Below are 24,711 nucleotides of genomic sequence, written 5' to 3' on the forward strand. Positions count from 1 at the left end.
CCAAGCCCTGCTTCCTAGTGTCTAGGTCAGGATAACCAATTTCATGTCACCAACACCCTAAAAGTTCCTTTGATTAGAATATTGAGCTCTATGAGTACAAAGAATGTTAAAAAATGAAAAAAGAAACAACAAGCCCAAAATGTAGTCACTTGTGTTAAACACCACAACAGCAAAACTAAGACTTAGTACCTAACCTTATTGGAGTTTCAGCCTCCTCCAGAGTGGAATTTTAAACCTGTCTGCCAGGAATTTCCTGATCAACACTAGTTAATAAGACCCCTGCCTACCCTGATTTAAGGAAAAGTGACTTTGCCTAAAACATTTTTTCCTTTTCTAATAACCTGCTTGTCACACCTTGTTTCTGCCTATAAAAACCTCCCCTTTTGTACAGCTCCTCAGAGCTCCTTTCTGATTGCTAGAAGGAATGCTGCCTGAGCCATAAATCACTAAATAGAGTCAGTTAGATCTTCAAATTTACTCAATTGAATTTTGTTTTTAACGGGAGTCCATAAGAAAGGAAGTATGTCTTTAAAGAGACCCAGGAGGACATCTCAGAATGCAGGGAGGCGCAGTAGGACAGATCATGCTGACCCACCAAGTGGATGCTGTGAGGAGTGAAAGTGAAAGTCACTCAGTCATGTCAGATTGTTTGCAACCCCATGGTGGGTAGCCCACCAGGCTCCTCTGTCCAAGGAATTCCCCAGGCAAGAACACTGGAGTGGGTTGCTGTTTCCTTCTCCTGGGAATCTTCACGATCCAGGAATCAAACCTGGGTCTCTTGCACTGCAGGCAGATTCTTTACCGTCTGAGCCACCAGTGAGGAGTGAGGGAAGGGCAAATGTGGGGAAGAGAAGGGCGTCTGGGTGTGTGAGAGAGAAGAAAACAGAAGGGAAGGGGAAAGATGGAAGGGGGGAAATTCCCAACGTACTGTTATAACCAAGGGAGACCTCTGGAGGTGAAGTGGGGTGGAAGAGGGAAAGGAAGCCTTTATAGCCACACTGCAACACAGCTTGTGACTTAAAAGATGTTGCTGGAATCCTCAACCACTCCTAACTGCAATTTTTGTTATTTTAATTAATTAAATAATTAATTATAGCAAGTGACTAGCTTCCATTTGAAGATAGGTAAGAAATCAGCATGTGCTGGTACACAAAACTTTGCCAAAGAGAGAGGGAAAGAGAGACACAGAGAGAGAGAGAGAAAGGGAGAGGGAACAGATAAGCAAAAGACAAAAAGCATACTCCACACAAAGAAAATAGAGGAATTTCCCAATAAACTAAATGAAGAATAGGTCTCCATGTGGTACAGAAACACTATGATTGTTATTTAGAAAAGACAATGTGAATGAGATAGTATTTGTCACAGATATTTGCTGCTTTTGCGTCCTGACATCTACTTCCCTGTCTTTTATTTTTTTTAATTTAATTTTATTTTATTTTTAAACTTTACATAATTGTATTAGTTTTGCCAAATATCAAAATGAATCCACCACAGGTATACATGTGTTCCCCACCCTGAACCCTCCTCCCTCCTCCCTCCCCATTCCATCCCTCTGGGTCGTCCCAGTGCACCAGCCCCAAGCATCCAGTATCGTGCATCGAACCTGGACTGGCAACTCATTTCATACATGATATTTTACATGTTTCAATGCCATTCTCCCAAATCTTCCCACCCTCTCCCTCTCTCACAGAGTCCATAAGACTGTTCTATACATCAGTGTCTCTTTTGCTGTCTCGTACACAGGGTTATTGTTACCATCTTTCTAAATTCCATATATATGCGTTAGTATACTGTATTGGTGTTTTTCTTTCTGGCTTACTTCACTCTGTATAATAGGCTCCAGTTTCATCCACCTCATTAGAACTGATTCAAATGTATTCTTTTTAATGGCTGAGTAATACTCCATTGTGTATACGTACCACAGCTTTCTTATCCATTCATCTGCTGATGGACATCTAGGTTGCTTCCATGTCCTGGCTATTATAAACAGTGCTGCGATGAACATTGGGGTACACGTGTCTCTTTCCCTTCTGGTTTCCTCAGTGTGTATGCCCAGCAGTGGGATTGCTGGATCATAAGGCAGTTCTATTTCCAGTTTTTTAAGGAATCTCCACACTGTTCTCCATAGTGGCTGTACCAGTTTGCATTCCCACCAACAGTGTAAGAGGGTTCCCTTTTCTCCACACCCTCTCCAGGCTTCCCTGTCTTTTAATAAAAGTATCATGCAACTAGCAACTAGCCCTCAGGCAACCAAAGTGCTTTGAAAGAAAATGACTCCTTCCTCATCTCTAGAGGGTAACATTTCAGCCATAGTGATCGCTTCAGGAACAGACCTGTGACATAAATTGGTCAGCTCATAATGAAGCCATTATTTATGTGCAATATTTGAATTTGCTTAAAAAAAAAAAACCTTTTATTGCTTTATTTCCATTACAATAAAAAAAGGAAGGTCTGAAAGTTGCTCATAGCCATGTTATAACCACAAGGGGAGCTCTTGCCTAAGGATGGAACCAATACCAATAAATTCAACTTGGGAAGTTGAGAAAAAGAGGGAGAGAGTGAAAGAAAGAAAATAGGTCCTGAACACATAGTTTTAGTCCTGATTAAACTCATTCCCTGGTCTTTTCAAGATCTAACCTTTTGTTGTTGTTGTTGTTGTTGTTGTTGTTGTTGTTGTTATAAGCCATTTGAGTCAGTATTTATTGCCTGTTTAGGAACATTCCTAGTTGAAGCACAAGAGATCAAGAAATAGCCAGTAATATAAATAGATAGCATTTATTGATTGCTTGTTTTGTGCCAGGCATGATACTAAGCTCTTTATGGGGACTATCTTAATTAAACATCAGAGCAGGCCTACATAATAAGTACTATTATTATCTCCACTTTATAAATGAGATAACTGAGTGACCCAGATGACATAAATAATGTGACTTTCCAAAGTCACAGCTAGTGAAAAATTGAGCAATAATTTACACTAAGTAAATCTAATTCCAAAGCTATACTTAAACTTAAAAGTAGATGGAGTTCCTTCTGAAAAAGATCTTTTACTCAGTGTAAGAATATAAATTGTGCTCAATCACTCAGTCATGTCTGACTATTTGCCACCCTTTGGACTGTAGCCCGCCAAGCTCCTCTGACCAAGGGGTGATTCAGGTAAGAATATTGGAATGGATTGCCATTTCCTCCCTCAGGGTATTTTCCTGACCCAGGGATGGAACCCACATCTCCTGCATTGCAGATGGATTCTTTACCGCTGAGCCATCCAAGGAAGCCCAAGAACACAAATTAAGTAGATATAAATAAAGTGGAGCATGTAAGCTATGTAAGTCTTTTTCTATTCCATTTGTTTGTTTTGCCTCTTCTTGCATAGTGCCAATTTGGAAGTTGAATCTCTTTATCATCTTTCATATTTATCATCTTTTTTATTAAAATGTTTATATTCATGTTTTTTCCAATTAATTATGTGAGATTTTTTTCAATTTTCTTTAAAGTGTTTCAGTAATATTTATTAGGCTTATAAAATTTTGGTTGCTCTATAATATTTTATGTTTGCTTCTTCCTTTTCTTTCTTTTAATCTCTTATTCTTATTTACAGATGACATGACCACCCATGTACAAAAATGCTGAGAAATCTGAGAAAAAGCTGCTAGCAGTAATAAGTGAGTTTACTAAAGTCAGTGGATACAAAGTTGATATACATAAATCAATTGTGTTTCTATATACTAAAAATCAACATTAGGAAATTGAAATTTAAAAGCAATATTATTTGTAACATTAGCAAACACTATAAAAATAGATATAAATTAAAGAAAATACAGTTGAGCCTTGAACATGTATTTGAACTCCATAGATCCATTTATATACAGACTATAAATAAATATTGCAGTACTATGTGATCCATGGTTGATTGAATCCATGGAGGCAGAACTGAGGATATGAAGGGCCAACTGCTAAGTTATACATGGGTTTTCTACTGTGGGGGTAGGGTGCAGCATCCCTTAATTCCCCCCGTTCAATCATCAACTGTACGTGTAAGACTTGCATACTGAAGACTGGCATTGCTGACAGGAATTAAAGAAGCCTTCCAAAATGTAAGGATATGCTATATACATGGATTAGAAGTTTTAATAGTGTAAAGAAATCAGTTCTTCCTAAATTAGTCTGTATATGTAACAGAATTCCAAACAAAATTTTCAAGGGCTTTTTGGTAGAAATAATCCAACAAAATTAGAAAATATACATTAACTTTAGTATTTACTATCAAGCTACAATAAATAACACAGTGAAATCTTGCCATATAGATGTAAAGCATGTAATACAACAGAGTCCACAGATGAAACCAACATACATAACAAATGGGTTTTCAACAGAAGTATAAAGGTATTCAATGAGGAAAAGGATAATCTTTTCAGCAGATTAAAAAGGACTGGTACACCCGTATAACCAAATGAATCTCAACCTAACCTTGTATCAAATTCAAAAAGCAATTTGAGTTAGATCACGCAACTTACGTGGGCTTCCCCAGTAGCTCAGCAGTAAAGAATCAACCTGTAAAGCAGGAGATGAGGGTTTGATCCCTGGACTGTGAAGATCCCCTGGAGGAGGGCACAGCAAACCACTCCAGTATTCTTGCCTGGAGAATCCCATGGACAGAGAAACCTGGCAAGCTATAGTCCATAGGGTTGCAAAGAGTCAGACAGGACTGAAGCAACTGAGCACAAATGCTCACAACTCATGTGAGAGCTAGTACTATAAAACTTCTAGAAAGAAACACAGGGAAAAAAATCTTTGTGAACTTAGAATAGGCCAGATAATCAGTCTTGGAATGGATTTCTTAAATAAATCACACACACATACACACACACATAAAAGAAAAAATTGATAAAATGTACTTTATTTAAATTAAAAACCATGCTCTTCAAATATTGCAAAAATGATGAGACAGTCCCAGATTGAGAGAAAATAATGCAATGCTGTCATCTAAAATTGGACTAGTACACAAAAATATAAAGAACACATCACTCAATAACAAAAAGACAATAATAAAGATAAGAAACTCAATTTTTGATAGGCAAATATTTAAACAGAGACTTCACCAAAGACATGAAGATGTAGCAAAAAAATGTCTATTTAAAAAAATCAGCATCATTTTTTTTGGAAATTAGAACCACAATGAGATATCATTAAAACGTCAAAAACTAAATAGACTGACAACACCAAGTGTTGACAAGAATGTGGAGCAACTACTCACACATTGCTGATGGAAATGCAAAATGATAGTGACACTTTAAAACATAGTCTAGAAGCTTTTATAGTGTATACGTGAAACTCCAATAAAACACAGAAATTTATACCTCAGTATTTACCAGGAGGGAAAAAATGGACATGTCCAGAAAATATAAGTGGCACGTGGAGAACAAAAACTGTAAACAGTCCAAATGTCAATCAACTAGTAAATGGATAAGCAAAGTATGGTATATTCATAAAATGAAACCCCACCATAAAAAGAAATGTACTAATATATGCACAACAACATGGATCATTCTCAAAAGACTTATCCTAAGTGACAGAAGCCAGACATAAAAGACTGCACACTATATGATTCCACTTATATATGAAATGGTGAGAAGATAAATCTAGAGTGACTGAAAATAGGTCAGTGATGGCCAGGGTCCTAGAATGAGGGGAAAATATTTACTACAAACGAGCATGAGAAAAATTTGGAGGACAATAGAAACATTTTATACATCATAATTAGTTGTAGTTGTTATTACACAGTTGTGTATATTTGTTAAAATTCATCAAATTTCATGTTAAAAATCACAGGATTTTATTGCAAATTATAACTAAAAAGGTTAATTTTTTTATTGAAAAGGCTCTCATCTGTATATCATAAACATCAGATATGTAAAGATGCTGATTATTTTAAATGACTATTGTAATTTTCAGACAAGATTATTAAAAGAAATATTCTGTTTAAAAAAGGGTCATATGAAAGTGGAGATCTAGATGGTGTTTTAGGAGGACACTGAGCTCAGCTCCTCTGATGAACACATCAAAAATACAGCTACACATGGAGCAATTCTCACTGAAAACAACGTGGACCAGCAGAAAGGCTCTTCTACAACCAAGGCGGGCTTCTCTGGTGGCTCAGCAGTAAAGAATTCACCTGCCAAAGCAAGAGACAGAGGTTTGATCCCTGAGTCAGGAAGATCCCCTGGAGAAAGATATACAACCCACTTTCTTGCCTGGAAAATCTCATGGACAAAGGAGCCTAGTGGGCTCCAGTCCATAGGGTCAGACATACCTGAGCATGCACACACGACCAAGGCTGTAAAGACAGGAAAGAAAGAGAAGTGATCTTGTCAGGATCTGCACCCTAGAAGGGGACACAGAAGAGCAGAGGGATTTCACAGGCTCTGTGATCTTCCCAGGAGAGTGAAGAATTTGAAACTTATATTGGTCACCCTGGCCCTGGAGTCTGACACCAGGAAGATTATTTCCCTTTGAAAACCAGGGGGACTTACTGGAGGAAACCAAGGTTTTGCTCTTGAAGAGTGAATACACACACCTGTTTACTCCTGGTCACAGCATGGATTGAAAACTGCTTGGAGCTTTGGCCAGGAACATCCAGTTTGCACCCCAGCCTACACTAGACACTAGCTCCAGCCCCCACTGAGCTAGTGCTGCTCTCTCCTGGGGCACAGGCTGCTGTTGCCAAATAGAGTGCTCACACTTAGAGAAATGCACCTAGCTCAGTCCTGACCTTGCCTCTGCCAAGAGTAGAGGAAGGCATTGCCAACATGTATGTCCCTGCCCACATACAAAAGGAGTGAAATCAGCTGTAAAGACAGGGACTGACATTGCCAGCAGGAGATAATAAAGTTTTCACTGGCAAAGTTATCATTGCCAGCAGGAGCTAACAAAGTTATTAGTGAGTCACCAGTTCCTCTTGGCCTGACCAAGCCTCTAACCAGTGTACCCGCAACAGGGAAAAAGTGAGACCAGAACAGAAATGTAGCCCCAAGCTGTCAGGCCTCCACCACTACCTTAGCCAAAGCAAAGATAGCCATTACAAACACAGGAGTAAACTGATTCCTTCAAGGCATCTGCTGGAACAGATCTGGGCCTTGATCCCAGCCCTGACTGTTACTAAGCACAGGAGAAACCCTAGGTCATACCTGGTTCTGACTCTAGCTCCTCCATCTCTAATCCTACCTCCCACCACAGTGGAGACTGCCAGCATATCTCAGGGGAAGGCATGACCCTGGATCACTTCAGATCCACCTCTCCTACCAAAGCCCCTAGACACTTGAAGACCACACACCAGTGCTCCCAGACAAAGACAAGATAGGTAACTGCTTCACCTAATTTAATAGAGACAAAGGTGAACAGAATGAGAAGACTGAGGAACATGTTTCAAACAGAACAATAAGGAAAAAACTCCTAAAAAACCTAGTGAAACAGAGATAAAGAATTTACCAGCTAAAAGTTCAAACCATTAGTAATACATATGCCAACTGAAATTGGGGAAAGTATATATGAATACAGTGAGAATTCTTTTAAATGACTAGAAAATATTAAAAAAGAAACATTCAAAGCTGAAGAATACAATAACTGAAATGAAAAATATGTTAGAACTAAGAGAACAGTAGGTGATAGAGAAAAATGTGCAAGTAATCCAGAAGATAAAATAATGGAAATCAACTAATCAGAACAGTAAAAAGAAAAAAGAATTTGAAAAATGAGGATAGTTAAAGGGACCTATACGACAACATCAAACATACTAACATTTACTTTAAGGGTTCCAGAAGGAAAGAGAAAGAAAGGGGTTGAAGACTTATTTAACAAAAGTATGACTGAAAAATCCTCAAAGCTGAAGAAAGAAGCAGATTTCCAGGTACAGGAAGCACAGAGAGTCCCAAACAAGATGAACCCAAAGAGAACCATATTAAGACACATTCTAATAATAAAACTGCAAAAGTTAAAGAGAGAAATTTAAAGTTAGAGAGAAAAACAAAGAGTCACATACAAAGGAACCCACATAAGGCTATCAGTTGATTTCTCTGAAGAAATTTTACAAATTTTACATGCCAGAAAAGAATGGCATAATGTATTTAAAATGCTGAAAGGGAAATACCTACAACCTTGTAAATTCTACCATCATGGTTAGCCTTTAGAAATGAAGATGAGATAAAGAGATTCTCAGACAAAAATAAATAAATCAATACAATGACTTTTATAAAGTGTTCAAAAATCTTCTTTAAGTGAAAAAGAAAAAGGCTACAAAAAATGTAAGAACTTATAGGAAAGGAAAAATCCCACTAATAAAGGCAAATATATAGTAGAGGCTGAGGATCTACCACTTGAATAGCTAGTACGAAAGTTAAAAAACAAAACCGTAAAGCCAGCTATGACTGTAAGAAACAGTTAAGGACTAGACACGAAAGACATAAAATATAACATCAAAAACACAAAATACGAGGGATGGGAGTAAAAGTGTAGATCATGTTTATTGCAGAAGTATTCACAACAAATAAGATATGGGAATGACTCAATTCTCCATCAACAGATGGATAAAATGTGATACTCACACACACACAAAATAAGATATTACTCAACTTTTACCACTTGCAACAATATAGATGGATGACCCTGGGAGATATTGATATAAGTGTCTTTCGACACAGGAAGAAAAGTATTACATAATCTCATTTATGTGGAAACTTTTTAAAAAATGGAAAGTCAAATTTAAGTAGCACAGAGTAGAATAGGGTTTACCAGAGGCTCCACCTCTGAATGGAGCTGGGAGTAAAGGGAAGACACTATTATTTAAATTTTCAGTCAAGATGAATAGTTTTCTGAGGCATAATATACACCATGTTATTGATAATGTTATGGTTAATGATAATGTTATTACATACTTGAAATACACTAGAATAGACCTCAAGAGTTCTCACCACAAGAAAAGGTAATTAATTATATAACTATGCTAATTGGCTTCATTATGATAATCATTCAATATACACATATGTAAAATAATACATTGTTTACCTTCAGTTCAGTTCACTCACTCAGTCGTGTCCGACTCTTTGCAACCCCATGAATCGCAGCAAGCCAGGACTCCCCATCCATCACCAACTCCTGGAGTTTACCCAAACTCATTTGCATTGAGTTGGTGATGCCATCCAGCCATCTCATCCTCTGCTGTCCCCTTCTCCTTCTGCCCCCAATCCCTCCCAGCATCAGAGTCTTTTCCAATGAGTCAACTCTTAGCGTGAGGTGGCCAAAGTACTGGAGTTTCAGCTTCAGCCTCAGTCCTTCCAATGAACTGCACAGGACTGGTCTCCATTAGCATGGACAGGTTGGATCTCTTTGCAGTCCAAGCGACTCTCAAGAGTCTTCTCAAACACCACAGTTCAAAAGCATCAATTCTTTGGCATTCAGTTTTCTTCACAGTTCAACTGTCAACTGTCACATCCATACATGACCACTGGAAAAACCATAGCCTTGACCAGACAGACCTTTGTTGGCAAAGTAATGTCTCTGCTTTTCAATATGCTATCTAGGTTGGTCATAACTTTCCTTCCAAGAAGTAAGTGTCTTTTAATTTCATGGCTGCAATCATCATCTGCAGTGATTTTGGAGCCCTAAAAATAAAGTCTGACACTGTTTCCATTGTTTCCCCATCTATTTCCCATGAAGTGATGGGACCAGATGCTATGATCTTAGTTTTCTGAATGTTGAGCTTTAAGCTACCTTCTTCACTCTTCTCTTTCACTTTCATCAAAAGGCTCTTTATAGTTCCTCTTCACTTTCTGCCATAAGGGTGGTGTCATCTGCATAATGAGGTTATTGACATTTCTCCTGGTAATCTTGATTCCAGCTTGTACTTCTTCCAGCCCAGCATTTCTCATAATGTACTCTGCATATAAGTTAAATAAGCAGGGTGACACTATTCAGCCTTGATGTACTCCTTTCCTGATTTGGAACCAGTCTGTTGTTCCATGTCCAGTTCTAACTGTTGCTTCCTGACCTGCATATAGGTTTCTCAAGAGGCAGGTCAGGTGGTCTGGTATTCCCATCTCTTTCAGAATTTTCCATAGTTTATTGTGATCCACAGTCAAAGGCTTTGGCATAGTCAATAAAGCAGAAATAGATGTTTTTCTGGAACTCCCTTGCTTTTTTGATGATCCAGCAGATGTTGGCAATTTGATCTCTGGTTCCTCTGCCTTTTCTAAAACCAGCTTGAACATCTGGAAGTTCACGGTTCATGTATTGCTGAAGCCTGGCTTGGAGAATTTTGAGCTTAACTTTGCTAGCATGTGAGATGAATGCAATTGTGTGGTAGTATGAGCATTCTTTGGCATTGCCTTTCTTTGGGATTGGAATGAAAACTGACCTTTTCCAATCCTGTAGCCACTGCTGAGTTTTCCAAATTTGCTGGCATATTGAGTGCAGCACTTTCACAGCATCACTCAGGATTTGAAATAGCTCAACTGGAATTCCATCACCTCCACTAGCTTTGTTCGTAGTGATGCTTTCTAAGGCCCACTGGACTTCACATTCCAGGATGTCTGGCTCTAGATGAGTAATCATACCATTGTGATTATCTGGGTCATGAAGATCTTTTTTGTAAAGTTCTTCTGTGTATTTTTGCCACCTCTTCTTAATATTTTCTGTTTCAGTTAGGTCCATACCATTTCTGTCCTTTATCAAGCCCATCTTTGCATGAAATGTTCCCTTGGTATCTCTAATTTTCTTGAAAAGATCTCTAGTCTTTCCCATTCTGTTGTTTTCCTCTATTTCTTTGCATTCATTGCTGAGGAGGGCTTTCTTATAAACATACATAATTTTTATTTGTCAATCATGTCTTGATAAAGCTGGAGAAAAATCAGTGAAAGGCTCATGAATCAACTTATTTCATAATAGAATTTGTTGCCACAAGAAGGAAAATTCACATGGTGGTCAAGAATAATATTAGTGTGCAAAATTACAGTGAGTAAAATTCTTGGAGAAGATACAATGTGAGAAATTGAAAATGTTCAATTCTCCAATAGTATGAGTCAACTTTTTGATAACCTGTCAAATGAATCTCAAGAGATCTTCTGTAGTAGACTAAAGAACAACAGCTTCATTATCCAGTTTGATATCAACAGACTTAACCAATAAAAGTCATTGTATATAACATTTGTAAAAATTACATATGCTGGTGAAATTCAAGAAATTATATCTGCTGCAATAACTGCCCCAAACAATCAAAGCCCTAAATATATTTAATTTTTTGTCATCATACCTAGCTAAGAAATATTCTGCTGGTATTTGACAATTATGTTCATTAAAGGTTTCACCTCTCTTGTGAAATATGGGGAAATGTGGGCTTTGCCTCATTTCTTTTTTTCATTGAGGGATTCTAGTGTCAAATATTCTTTGAAATGAAATGAAAAATTATCTGGAAGATACTAAATGGTTAGACTCATTAAAGAAAGACCAGTTTCCTTGAGGAAAAAACAGTATGAAAATCTAAACTAAGAACACATAAAAATCTGCCACACACAGAAATCGTTGGCTTAAATTATGAAGTGCTCCTAATAAGTTATTTGAGTTGAAAGATGCATTTCGGAAGCAATTTCTGGAAGCTAGTAGTATAGATTTTGCAGCATGCCTGCTAGATGGGGAATAGCTCCAGAAACAAGGCTCACTGGAAAATATTTTTATCATGACAACCAGTTGAACAAGTCCCTGCAAAGCCTGGAGAAAATGTTTTAACTTAACATGACACAATTCTTGGACTTAAAAAAATATCAGTCTTTGAGAAAATCATGTTGCAAAATGAAATCTTTAAATATTTCCACACCTGCTTGGACTTGAAAGTAAGAAAAGATATCAAGTATCAAGTATTGTTGAAAAGCATCCAGAACAACTGAAGATTAGAAGAGAATGAAATTTTCAACTTTTTTCTCTGAATCTTCTGTTCAGCCTGAAAATGTGATTGTGACAGAATTAAAAATACCTTTATGAACTACACTTAATATGAAGTTTATCAATCTGCTCCTGGACATTGTCTGGGTTTTTGTGTACAAAGAGTATCACACAAACCATAGGAAAGCAATGTACGCTTTGCTACAATTTTTAGTTTCTTAACATGTATGATCAAACATTTTCTTGTTCCATTAGGAATTAGAATAAAAATAGAAATTTCATTTCAGTTAAAAATGAAATGTGTGTGCATACTTATCTCAAGTGTAACCAAGAACTGAGTGCTTGTGTAGTAAAAATCAAAGTTAGTTTTCACAATAAACAGGTGAATTTCATTCTTCACTTCTAATGTCAAAAATAGTACCTTTATGTATACATATTTCTATAAAAACTACCTAGTAGCTCAGGGCTACCAGGTAGCTTCCTGGCTTCCATGGTTATTCCCTGGCTACCAGGTTCTTCCCAGGCTCAACTGGTAAAGAATCTGGCTGTAATGAAGGAGACCATAATTCGATTCCTGGTTCAGGAACAACCTCTGGAGAAGGAATAGGATACCCACTCCAGTATTCTTGGACTTCCCTGGTGACTGAGATGATAAAGAATCTGCCTGCAATACAGGAGACCTAGGTTTCATCCCTGAGTTGGGAAGATCCTCTGGAGAAGGGAATGACTACCCACTCCAGTATTCTGGCCTGGAGAATTCCATGGTACAGTCCATGGGGTTGCAAAGAGTTAGACATAACTGAGCAACTTTCACTTTCACTACTTCAGTTCAGTTCAGTTCAGTCGCTCAGTCATGTCCGACTCTTTGTGACCCCATGAATTGCAGCACACCAGCCTCCCTGTCCATCACCAACTCCTAGAGTTCACTCAGACTCACATCCACTGAGTCGGTGATGCCATCCAGCTGCCGGGGACCAGCCCCAGCTGATCCAGGGTATTCGAAGGAGAGACGGCTAGGCGAGGGTCAGGGAACAACTGCTTAATTAAACGTTAATTAAGGAATAGAATAAGGATAGCTCAGTAGGAAAATTCAGTGGAGAAAAGAGGCTGAGTAGCTTGGTTTACGCGGGGGACCAATAAAACTTCAAGACAAGAAGCTTGCACCACTTACGTAGGCCGCAGGCGTCCTTCCGTTCTCCCGAAGGAGAGGAGACACTGAGGCCTCCCCGGTCGGATCCTAGAAGCCCAGGCATAATTAGTAAGCATGGTGGGTTCCGCGCTCCAGATGGAGACTCAACCAGAGTGAGAGAGAGAGAGAGACATGGGGAGACCAGTATTTCGAGAAACTGATCCCAATTCTTTATTTTCCATGGTCTACTTTTATACACTGAGGTGTTATGCAAAAGTCACGCGGGGTCAGCAGTCCTGACTTTTATCAAAGTCAGGTGCTTCATACAAATGTATACAGAGGTCTTAGGGGTGTTACATCATCTTCTGGCCGGGGGGCCTGCTGACAATTTACGACCCTCTCCTTGTGACAGCGGTCAGTCAACCAGGACACTTATTTCTCCAGGGGTGATTATTCTTAAAACAGACGCCACCCAAATAAAGTTACATTCCTATAGGGTGAGGGTGTAGTGGGTTTTAGTTAAGGAAAGAATTTACTTAGCCTAAGGTCTAACGTGATTAATATCAAAGGTTAATACTTATTTCTTCTATATATTCATTAATGTGTATAAGGGCAGGGGATGTGGAAACTTAGCAGTAAACATTGGCTCAACAAATGAAAAACCCTTCACCAATATGATTTCTAATCAGCCCATTATACTTATACTAATAATTTTCTAACTTTTCTAAGGAACCTGTTTTTAGAAGGTTTAAAGCATCTCGTGCCTCTCACAGTTGGGAGGCTGTGAGCAATCACATGTGGCCAGACAAACCTATTCAGGCAGGCTAGAGGATTTCCAAAGGAGTTTGTAGGTTAAACACTGTCACACCCAGGAATTATTAACTGGAGCTGTAAGCTAACTCTTTTTTCAGAGAGAGGTAGTGGGAGACAGCCCCCCGTAAAATCAGAGGTGTAGGTGAAAGCACAAAGCAGAAAGTAGGCAGACTCTGGTTTTGGGGGTAGATGCTCGAGAATTTCCAGGGGGACTCCTGAGGCTCGATCCCGCCTTTGCGTATGCCGAGCCTCCTTCCTCATGACCTTTGTCATGGGCGGAGTGACTCACGCTGGCTCCAGGCAGTGATAGAATTCCAGTTGAGCTATTACAGATCCTCACTCAATATGCAATATGCCGGCTCCCGGCATCCAGCCATCTGATCCTCTGTCGTCCCCTTCTCCTTCTGCTCCCAATCCCTCCCAGCATCAGGGTCTTTTCAAATGAGTCAACTCTTCGCATGAGGTGGCCAAAGTACTGGAGTTTCAGCTTTCATTCCTTCCAAAGAACACCCAGGACCAATCTCCTTTAGAATGGACTGGTTGGATCTCCTTGCAGTCCAAGGGACTCTCAAGAGTCATCTCCAACACCACAGGTCAAAAGCGTCGATTCTTTGGTGCTCAGCTTTCTTTACAGTCCAACTCTCACATCCATACATGACCACTGGAAAAACCATAGCCTTGACTAGACGAACCTTTGTTGGCAAAGTAATGTCTCTGCTTTTCAATATGCTATCTAGGTTGGTCATAATTTTCCTTCCAAGGAGTAAGCGTCTTTTAATTTCATGGCTGCAGTCACCATCTGCAGTGATTTTGGAGCCCCAAAAAATCAAGTCTGACACTGTTTCCCCATCTATTTGCCATGAAGTGATGGGACCAGATGCCATGATCTTCATTTTCTGAATGTTGAGCTTTAAGCCAACTTTTTCACTCTCCTCTTTCACTTTCATCAAGAGGCTTTTTAGCTCCTCTTCACTTTCTGCCATAAGGGTGGTGTCATCTGCATATCTGAGGTTATTGATATTTCTCCCGGCAATCTTGATTTCAGTTTGTGTTTCTTCCAGTCCAGTGTTTCTCATGATGTACTCTGCATATAAGTTAAATAAGCAGGGTGTTCACTACTTAGAAACTTACAAATAGCTGAGAAAAGAAGACAAGCGAAAGCAGAGGTGAAAAGGAAAGATATACCCATCTTAATTCAGAGTTCCATAGAATAGCAGGAGAGAGAAGAAATCTTCCTAAGTGAACAATGCAAAGAAAGAGAGGAAACCAACACAATGGGGAAGACTAGAGATCTCTTCAAGAAAATTAGAGATACCAAGGGACTATTTCATGCAATAATGGGCACAATAAAGGACAGAAATGGTATGAACCTAACAGAAGCAGAAGATATTAAGAAAAAGTGGCAAGAATACACAGAAGAACTATACAAAAAGATCTTCAAGACCCAGATAACTGCGATGAGGTGATCACTCACCTTGAGCCAGACATCCTGGAGTGTGACCTCAAATGGGCCTTAGGAAGCATCACTACAAAGAAATCTACTGCAGGTGATGGAATTCCAACTAAGCTATTTCAAGTCCTAAATGATGATGCTGTGAAAGTGCTGCACTCAATATGCCAACAAATTTGGAAAACTCATCAGTGGCCACAGGACTGTAAAAGGTCAGTATTCATTCCAATCCAAAAGAAAGGCAATGCCAAAGAATGATCAAACTACCACACAATTGCACTCATTTCACATGCTAGCAAGGTTATGCTCAAAATCCTCCAGCTAGACTTCAACAGTACGTGAACAGAGAACTTCCAGATGTACAACTGGATTTTGAAAAGGCAGAGGAGTCAGAGATCAAGTTGCTGACATCTGTTGGATCATATAAAAAGTTAGAGAATTCCATAGAAATATCTCCTTCTGCTTCATTGACTATGCTAAATCCTTTGACTGTGTGGATCACAAGAAACTGTGGAAAATTCAAGAGATGGGAATACCAGACCACCTGACCTGCCTCCTGAGAAACCTGTATGCAGGTCAAGAAGCAACAGTTAGAACTGGACATGGAACAATGAACTGGTTCAAAATTGGGGAAGGAGTACATCAAGGCTGTATATTGTCACCCTGTTTATTTAACTTATATGCAGAGTACATCATGTGAAGTGCTGGGCTGGATGAAACACAAACTGGAATCAAGATTGCTGGGAGAAATATCAATAATCTCAGATATGCAGATGATACCACCCTTATGGCAGAAAGTGAAGAGGAACTAAAAGCCTCTTGATGAAAGTAAAAGAGGAGAGTGAAAATATTGACTTAAAACTCAACATTCAAAAAAAAAAAGATCATGGCATCCGGTCCCATCACTTCATGGGAAATAGATGGGGAAACAATGGAAACAGTGACTGAGTTTTTACTCTTGGGCTCCAACATTACTGTGGACAGTAACTGCACCCCAACCATGAAATTAAAAGATGCTTGCTCCAAGAAGGAAAGCTATGACAAACCTAGACAGCATGTTAAAAAGCAGAGACATTACTTTGCCAACAAAGGCCCATCTAGTCAAAGCTGTGATTTTTTCCAATATCCATTCAGTCATGTATGGATGTGAGAGTTAGACCCCAGAGAAGGATGAGTGTCAATGGATTGATGCTTTCAAACTTTGGTGTTTGAGAAGACTCTCAAGAGTTCCTTGGACTGTAAGGAGATCAAACCAGTCAATCCTAAAGGAGGTCAACCCTGAATATCCATTGGAAGGACTGATGCTGAAGCTGCAACCCCAATACTTTGGCCACCTGATGCGAAGTGCCAACTCACTAGAAAAGACCCTGATGCTGGGAACGATTGAGGGCAGGATAAGAATGGTGTGACCCAGAGGGATGGAATGGGGAGGGAGGAGGGAGGAGGGTTCAGGAAGAGGAACACATGTATACCTGTGGCGGATTCATTTTGATATTTGGCAAAACTAATACAGTTATGTAAAGTTTAAAAATAAAATAAAATTAAAAAAAAAAAAAAAAGAATGGTGTGGATAAGAACAGAGGATGAGATGGTTGGATGGCATCACTGACTCAATGGACATGAGTTTGAGCAAACTCCAGGAGGCTTGAAGGACAGGGAAACATGGTGTGCTGCAGTTATGAGGTCACAAATAGTCGGATATGACTGAGCAACTGAACTGAACTGATTTCTATTAAAAAGATCAAAAGCGCTAGTATAATAATTTTGAAACACCTAGGTTTATGTGCTTGATCATGTAGGAAACTGTCTTTCAGTGTAAAAATAGTATAAAATTGTGTCTTGAGATACTTTCACTCACATAGGTTTGGCTTATGGCTCTAGTAGTTTTACTGTTTGACATTGTCAATAAATTTTAATGCTGTAAATGTGTGTCTGTTACTCACTCAGTCACATCCGACTCATTACGACCCCATGGACTAAAGCCCACCAGGCTCCTTTGTCCATGGGATTCTGCAGGCCAGAATACTGGAGTGGGTTGCCATTTCCTTACCCAATGCTGTAAATAGAATTAGTCAAAATAAATTAGTAACCATTGTTTAAAAGAAATCTAGCAGAACCATCTTTATAAAATTGAAATTTTAGTTTGGCTTAAGGCAGTAACTTACCACAGAATTATTAGGTTTTCCTTGTGAATTTTTGCATTTATAAAAAATAAAAAAAAAGAAAGATTAATTATGGGAAATGTAAGCAAGGCTTTGTTACCTAGTTATTTTTCAAGAATGTTTGGCTAAAATGTCATTTTTTGTTTTAAATACAAAAAGAAAAAAAATACTTTTACGTATACCATCTATTACATACAGCAGATGGGGTTTGCCAGGTGGCTCAGTATGGTAAAGAATCCTCCTGATGCAGGAGACACAGATTCAGTCCCTGGGATGGGAAGATCCCCTGGAGAAGGGAATGGCTATACACGCCAGTATTCTTGCCTGGAGAATCCCATGGACAAAGGAGCCTGGTGGGCTACAGTCCATGGCGTCACAAAGAGTCAGACATGACTTAGTGACTAAACAACAACAACATATGCCAGATACCATACCTTATTAGTATGTTGCATGCTAAAAATGTTTTATAAGACTTACCCTACTTGGGTAGGTAAAAAAATCAAGAAGAAAAAAATGACGTTTTCACTATCTATATTACTGACATGCATTAAAGCTGATGTTCTTTGTGCAGAGGGGGAAGTCACACCAAAAGAGTAAACTAAATCTTCAGCCAGAAGAAAGAGATCATGAGAAAAATAGCATTCTTTACTCAATAGAGCATTAACAATTATAATTGACTTCTTATATCTACAACTTACTAATCACATTAATGTACCATGAACTGTACCTACAGTTTTTATGCAGGTGTTCCTGAGATCTGATCATTACTGCAAGGATTTCTCAAAGGCAAAAAAGATTAAGAAAGACTTCCCTAACACAGAAACATCTGTTGGACACTGCATGGAATGCTTGCTCAAGGCAGTTCATGATTTCAACATTGAATTGTTTTGTTTGTTTTGAAGACATCATTTTTATTTTGAAACTAGTTTTTTGGATGGGTGTTTCTGTGGGGGAAAAAGGACCAAGATAAAATCAATATGAAACAAGAAATGAGAGTGAAAGTACTCAGTTTCATTCCAAGATCTGAGAAGTTGTGCCATGCCTAAGAAGTGCACATATGCTATGAGAAAATAATTGAGTTACTGAAGAAGGAAATACAATTATTTTTCCTTAAAAAAACAAAAACAAACAAACAGAAAGACTTCAATAGAATTACCCACTGGGAAGTCTCAGAGTATTCATAAATTTTCTGGAATGGAATGCAACATTTTTAATAAGTATTATTCTATGTTAATTTCTATAAATTTTATATTTTTGCTACTGTGAACATAATAGTTCCTTTCATTGTGTTCTCTAATTGGTTATGATATTTCATAAGCAAGTTATATTTTTGTGTGTAAGTTTTTACATCCAAATTCCCCACAAAGCTATTATCTTTTGCTATTAACTTCAGTTGCTTACTATGGATGTTCTAGACCTAAAACAATTTAGTCTGCAAACCAGGTTAATAAATAATGGCAATGATAGTAAGGTAGTAAGTATGTGTTATGTAAAGTTGTCCAACATTCTAATATTCTCTTCCTATTAGCATCCCACCTTGATTTGGAGAACACTCCAAGTATATGCAATATTGCAATGTGGTGGGAGAAGTCCTCCCACCAACTTAGAGCAAGGTGACTGACCCTCTCCAGGGTTTTGCATCTTGAGCCAGTCACTTGACAGTGTGTGCACTGTTAGAGATGATAATCACAGTGACCAAGCCAGCCTTTGTAGATGAATTGCACTAGGACTACTTCTGACCAGATACCTGCCGGGTGTCTCTGCTTCCGCACCTTTGGGGCTTTGTCTAATCCTGTTGTTTCTAAGTCTGGTCCTCCAGCCTGTCAACAAATCTGTAAACCTCCTAAGAATTTTCTAACCAACTTCCTTTTTGCTAAAATTAAGTAGAGTTTTAACTAAAGTAATTTTCATTCTTAATTATTTCTTGGTTTTAATAAGGCTATTTGTAATGTGAGAACTCAGTTGCTCAGTATGATCTAGCTCTTTGTGACCTCAGGGACTGTAGCCTGCCAGACTCCACTGTCCATGGGATTATCCCAGCAAGAATACTGAAGTGGGTTGCCATTTCTTCCTCCAGGCTATGTGAATTACACATAGTAATTCATAGTAATTGAATACATTACTATGAAATGTATTGAATTGAATTGAATACATAGTAATTCAATCTTAAATATTATTTTATTTTATTTTTTATTATTATTATTTTTTAGTTCATTGTTTTTCATTTCTTTTTTTTATTTTATTTTTAAACTTTACAATATTGTATTGGTTTTGCCAAATATCGAAATGAATCCACCACAGGTATTCATGTGTTCCCCATCCTGAACCCTCCTCCCTCCTCCCTCCCCATACCATCCCTCTGGGTCGTCCCAGTGCACCAGCCCCAAGCATCCACTGTTGTGCATCGAACCTGGACTGGTGACTTGTTTTATATATGATATTAAACATATTTCGATGCCATTCTCCCAAATCATCCCACCCTCTCCCTCTCCCACAGAGTCCAAAAGACTGTTCTATACATCAGTGTCTCTTTTGCTGTCTCGTATACAGGGTTATTGTTATTACTTTAGTTATTGACCTATAGCAAATATTTTTTTTTAGATTAAGGAAATTAACTTTAAATTCTGATTTATTTTTTTAAAGTTTTTAAACAAAGAATGGAGTTTGAATTTTGTCATACTTATTAAGCATCTACCAAAAAGATGGTTTTGTGAGTTGACCTACAAATGTGACATATCATAGTAATGATTTTCTTACATTGAACCATTTCTAGAATAATGGTGGACTATTCCTTTACTTTATCTTCATTTGCTGAGTATTTAACACTATACATTTACACTCATAAATAAGATATCCCATTGTGGGCCATCTTTATTAGTTTTTGGTACCAGATTTATATTCAGTTTAATTGGTTCATATTTTCATCTTTTTCTGTAATATAGATTATATGACACATATATTCTTTAAGAGTTGAAGTTAATAATAAAGCCATAAAGCCCTCAAGCAATTATTGAAGATAAACCTTTCACCATAGACTAAATAGTCAAAGATCTTACAAGATTGATTTTTTATAAGATTTAATTATATTTTATATAAGGTCTAATTTAATTATAAGTAGAAAATTCTTACTATTTTCTAAAACTAAAAATGTAAGCATGCTTAAGCAATATAATTAAACTTTTCTGATTCTAGATACAAAATATATGTTTCATATTTAGATCATAAGCAAAAAATCCAATCTCTATGTCTACCCCAGTTATCCCAGTTAAAGGTTAGAAATCTAAAAGAACTTTCTTTTTTCATGTATTAAGATTATAAATCTCCCTAAGAACCTTCTACCTAGTTCGTGGTACTGTGGGTATAAAATGGAAAGCTAGTTTATTTGTTGCATAAAAAATACAATTATTTGTACAGCTTCTGCTTTCAGTCAGTTCAGTTACTCAGTTGTGTCCGACTCTTTGCTACCCCATGGAGTGCAGCACGCCAGGCCTCCCTGTCCAGCTCCAACTCCTGGAGTTTACCCAAACTCACGTCCATGGAGTCAGTGAAGCCATCCAACCATCTCATCCTCTGTCATCCCCTTCTCCTCCCACCTTCAATCTTTCCCAGCATCAGGGTCTTTTCAAATGAGTCAGTTCATCACATCAGGTGGCCAAAGTACTGGAGTTTCAACTTCAGCATCAGTCCTTCCAATGAACACTCAAGACTGATCTCCTTTAGGATTGACTGGTTTGATCTCCTTGCAGTGCAAGGGACTCTCAAGAGTCTTCTCCAAAACCACAGTTCAAAAGCATCAATTCTACAGTGCTCTGCTTTCTTAATACTCCAGCTCTCACATCTATACATGACTATTGGAAAAGCCATAGCTTTGACTAGATGGACCTTTATTGGCAAAGTAATGTCTCTGCTTTTTAATATGCTGTCTAGGTTGATCACTCCAGTATTCTTGCCTGGAGAATCCCAGGGACGGAGGAGCCTGGTGGGCTGCTGTCTACGGGGTCACACAGAGTCAGACACAACTGAAGCGACTTAGCAGCAGCAGAAGCACCAGGTCAATCATAACTTTTCTTTCTTCCAAGGAGCAAGCGTCTTTTAATTTCTTGGCTGCAGTCACCATCTGCAGTGATTTTGGAGCCCAAAAACATAAAGTCTGTCACTATTTCCACTGTTTCCCCATCTATTTCCCATGAAGTGATGGGACCAGATGCCATGACCTTAATTTTCTGAATGTTGAGTTTTAAGCCAGCTTTTTCACCCTCCTCTTTCACTTTTATCAAGAAGCTCTTTAGTTCTTCTTCACTTTCTGCCATAAGGGTGGTGTCATCTGCATATCTGAGGTTATTGACATTTCTCCCAGATATCTTAATTACAGTTTATGCTTCATCCAGCCCAGCATTTCTCATGATATACTCTGCATATAAGTTAAATAAGCAGGTAACAATATACAGCCTTGACATACTCCTTTCCTATTTGGAACCAGTCTGTTGTTCCATGTCCAGTTCTGTTGCTTCTTGACCTGCATACAGATTTCTCAAGAGACAGGTCAGATGGTCTGGTATTCCCATCTCTTTAAGAATTTTCCACAGTTTGTTATAATCCACACAGTCAAAGGCTTTGGCATAGTCAATGAAGCAGAAGTAGATGCTTTTCTGGAACTCTCTTGCTTTTTCAATGATCCAACAGACGTTAGTAATTTGATCTCTGGTTCCTCTACCTTTTCTAAATCCATCTTGAACATCTGGAAGTTCACGGTTCACATACTTTTGAAGCCTGGATTGGAGAATTTTGAGAACTACTTTACTAGTGTGTGAGATGACTGCTTCTGCTTTGGATATATATAAATTATGAGGAAGCAAGGGGTAAGATTTCATTTGGATTCTCTGTGGTCCTTTTTCAGAACTTTCTATTTTAATCTACTTTTATCAGGCTTCTATTTGAAATCAAGATTCAGCCTTTCAGCTGGGAACTATGGGGCATCACTTTTATTTTTTAAAGAATTTTATAAATTCCCATTTGCCTGTATTCCATTCACATTCCCTTTAGGCAAAGCTATTTGCAGTCAAGGATTATAGTTACTTTCCTGAAGCTGGAAGATTGCTGATTTCCATTCTTCATTTAATAATAAATGGTAAAGCTATACAAAGAATAAAGATCGTTTTAATAGTGCCTTATCATGAATGCTACATGACTATTTTGTTGACAGAAGTAATAATTGAGAATAATTGCTTGACTTTACTATGCAAGATTTTTTTAAAGCAAAGAGATATTCAACAATTCCACTTCTGTGTATATACCAAAAAAAATTGAAAGTAAGGGCTTGAATACCAAATGTTCATAGCAGTATTATGCACAGTCACAAAAGGTGAAAATAATCAAAAAATCTATTAGCAAAAGAATGGATAAACAAAATGTGGTATGTACATTCTCTGGAATATTGTTCAGTCTTAGAAAATGAAATTCTGGTTCAATAACAGCATGGAGAATGAGAAGATAAGCCACAAACAGGGGAAACATTTTTGCAAAACACATATCTGATAAAAAAAGAAACTGGTGTCCAAAATATACAAACAACAGTTAAAACTCAACGGTAAAAAAAAAAAAAGTAAATAAATAAAAAATAAGATAAATATCTGGACACCTCACCAAAGAAAAACACAAATGGCAAATAATTGTATGAAGAGTGTTCAACTTCATATGTCATTATGGCATTAAAATTGATACTACTACAAACCTATTAAAACTGCCAACATCCAAAACACTTTTTTTTGTTTTTGTGGCACTTTAATTATATTTCCAAAATCCATTCAAAGCAGTTCCTAGTTTAATGTTTGAAAATCCACAGGCACTAGAATCTTGGGAGGGTCATTTCTAGAGTTCTGCCTGCCACAGCCTACCTTCTGGTCCCCAAAGATTCATGTTCCTTCCCAAAGCAAAATACATTTAGCCTGTTCCATTGTATCCCATCACTTCATGGGAAATAGATGGGGAAATAGTGGAAACAGTGTCAGACTTTATTTTGGGGGGCTCCAAAATCACTGCAGATGGTGATTGCAGCCATGAAATTAAAAGATGCTTACTCTTTTTGTGTTGTCTTTGTCTGGTTTTGGTATCAGGGTGATGGTGGCCTTGTACAATGAGTTTGGAAATGTCCCTTCCCCTGAAATTTTTTGAAACAGTTTCAGAAGGATAGGCATTAGCTCGTCTCTAAATGTTTGATAGAATTCACCTGTGAAGCCATCTGGTCCTGGGGTTTTGTTTGTTGGGAGATATTTTATAACAGATTTTACTTCAGTTCTTGTCCTTGGGTTGTTCATAATTTCTATTTCTTCCTGGTTCAGTCTTGGAAGATTAAACTTCCAAAGTAGAGGATTTGTACTCCAACTTTCTTTTGCTTTTCCTTTGCATGGAATATATTTTCCATCCTCTCACTTTCAGTCTATATGTGTCTTTAGGTCTGAAGTGGGTTTCTTGTAGACAGCATATATATGGGTCTTGTTTTTGTATCCATTCAGCCAGTCTGTGTCTTTTGGCTGGAGCGTTTAATCCATTTACATTTAAAGGAATTATTGATTTATGTGTTCCTATTGCCATTTTCTTAATTGCTTGGGGTTTGTTTATGTAGATCTTTTTCCTTCTCTTGTATTTCCTGACTATATAAGCCCCTTTAACATTTGTTGTAAAGCTAATTAGGTGGTACTGAATTCTCTTAACTTTTGCTTGTCTGAAAAGCTGTTGATTTCTCCATCAAGTTTGATTGAGATCCTTGCTGGGTAGAGAAATACTGGTTGTAGATTTTTCCCTTTCAGTACTTTAAATATATCCTACCATTCCCTTCTGGCCTGCAGAGTTTCGGCTGAAAAATCAGCTGTTAAATGTATGGGGTTTCCCTTGTATGTTACTTGTTGCTTTTACCTTACTGCTTTTATTATTCTTTCTTTGTGTTTAATCTTTGATAGTTTGATTAGTATGTGTTTTTGGCACATCTCTCCTAGGATTTATAATGTATGGGACTCTCTGCACTTCTTGTACTTGATTGACTATTTCCTTTACCATATTGGGGAAATTTTCAACTATAATCTCTTCAAAAATGTTGTCATACCCTTTCTTTTTGTCTTCTTCTGGAATCTCTACAATTTAAATTTTGGTGCATTTGATATTGTCCCAGAGGTCTCTGAAACTATCCTCACTTCTTTTCATTCTTTTTACTTTATTCTGCTCTTCAGCAATTATTTCCA

Source organism: Bubalus kerabau, chromosome 1, assembly GCF_029407905.1.
Source record: "Bubalus kerabau isolate K-KA32 ecotype Philippines breed swamp buffalo chromosome 1, PCC_UOA_SB_1v2, whole genome shotgun sequence".
Lineage (NCBI taxonomy): Eukaryota > Metazoa > Chordata > Mammalia > Artiodactyla > Bovidae > Bubalus > Bubalus kerabau.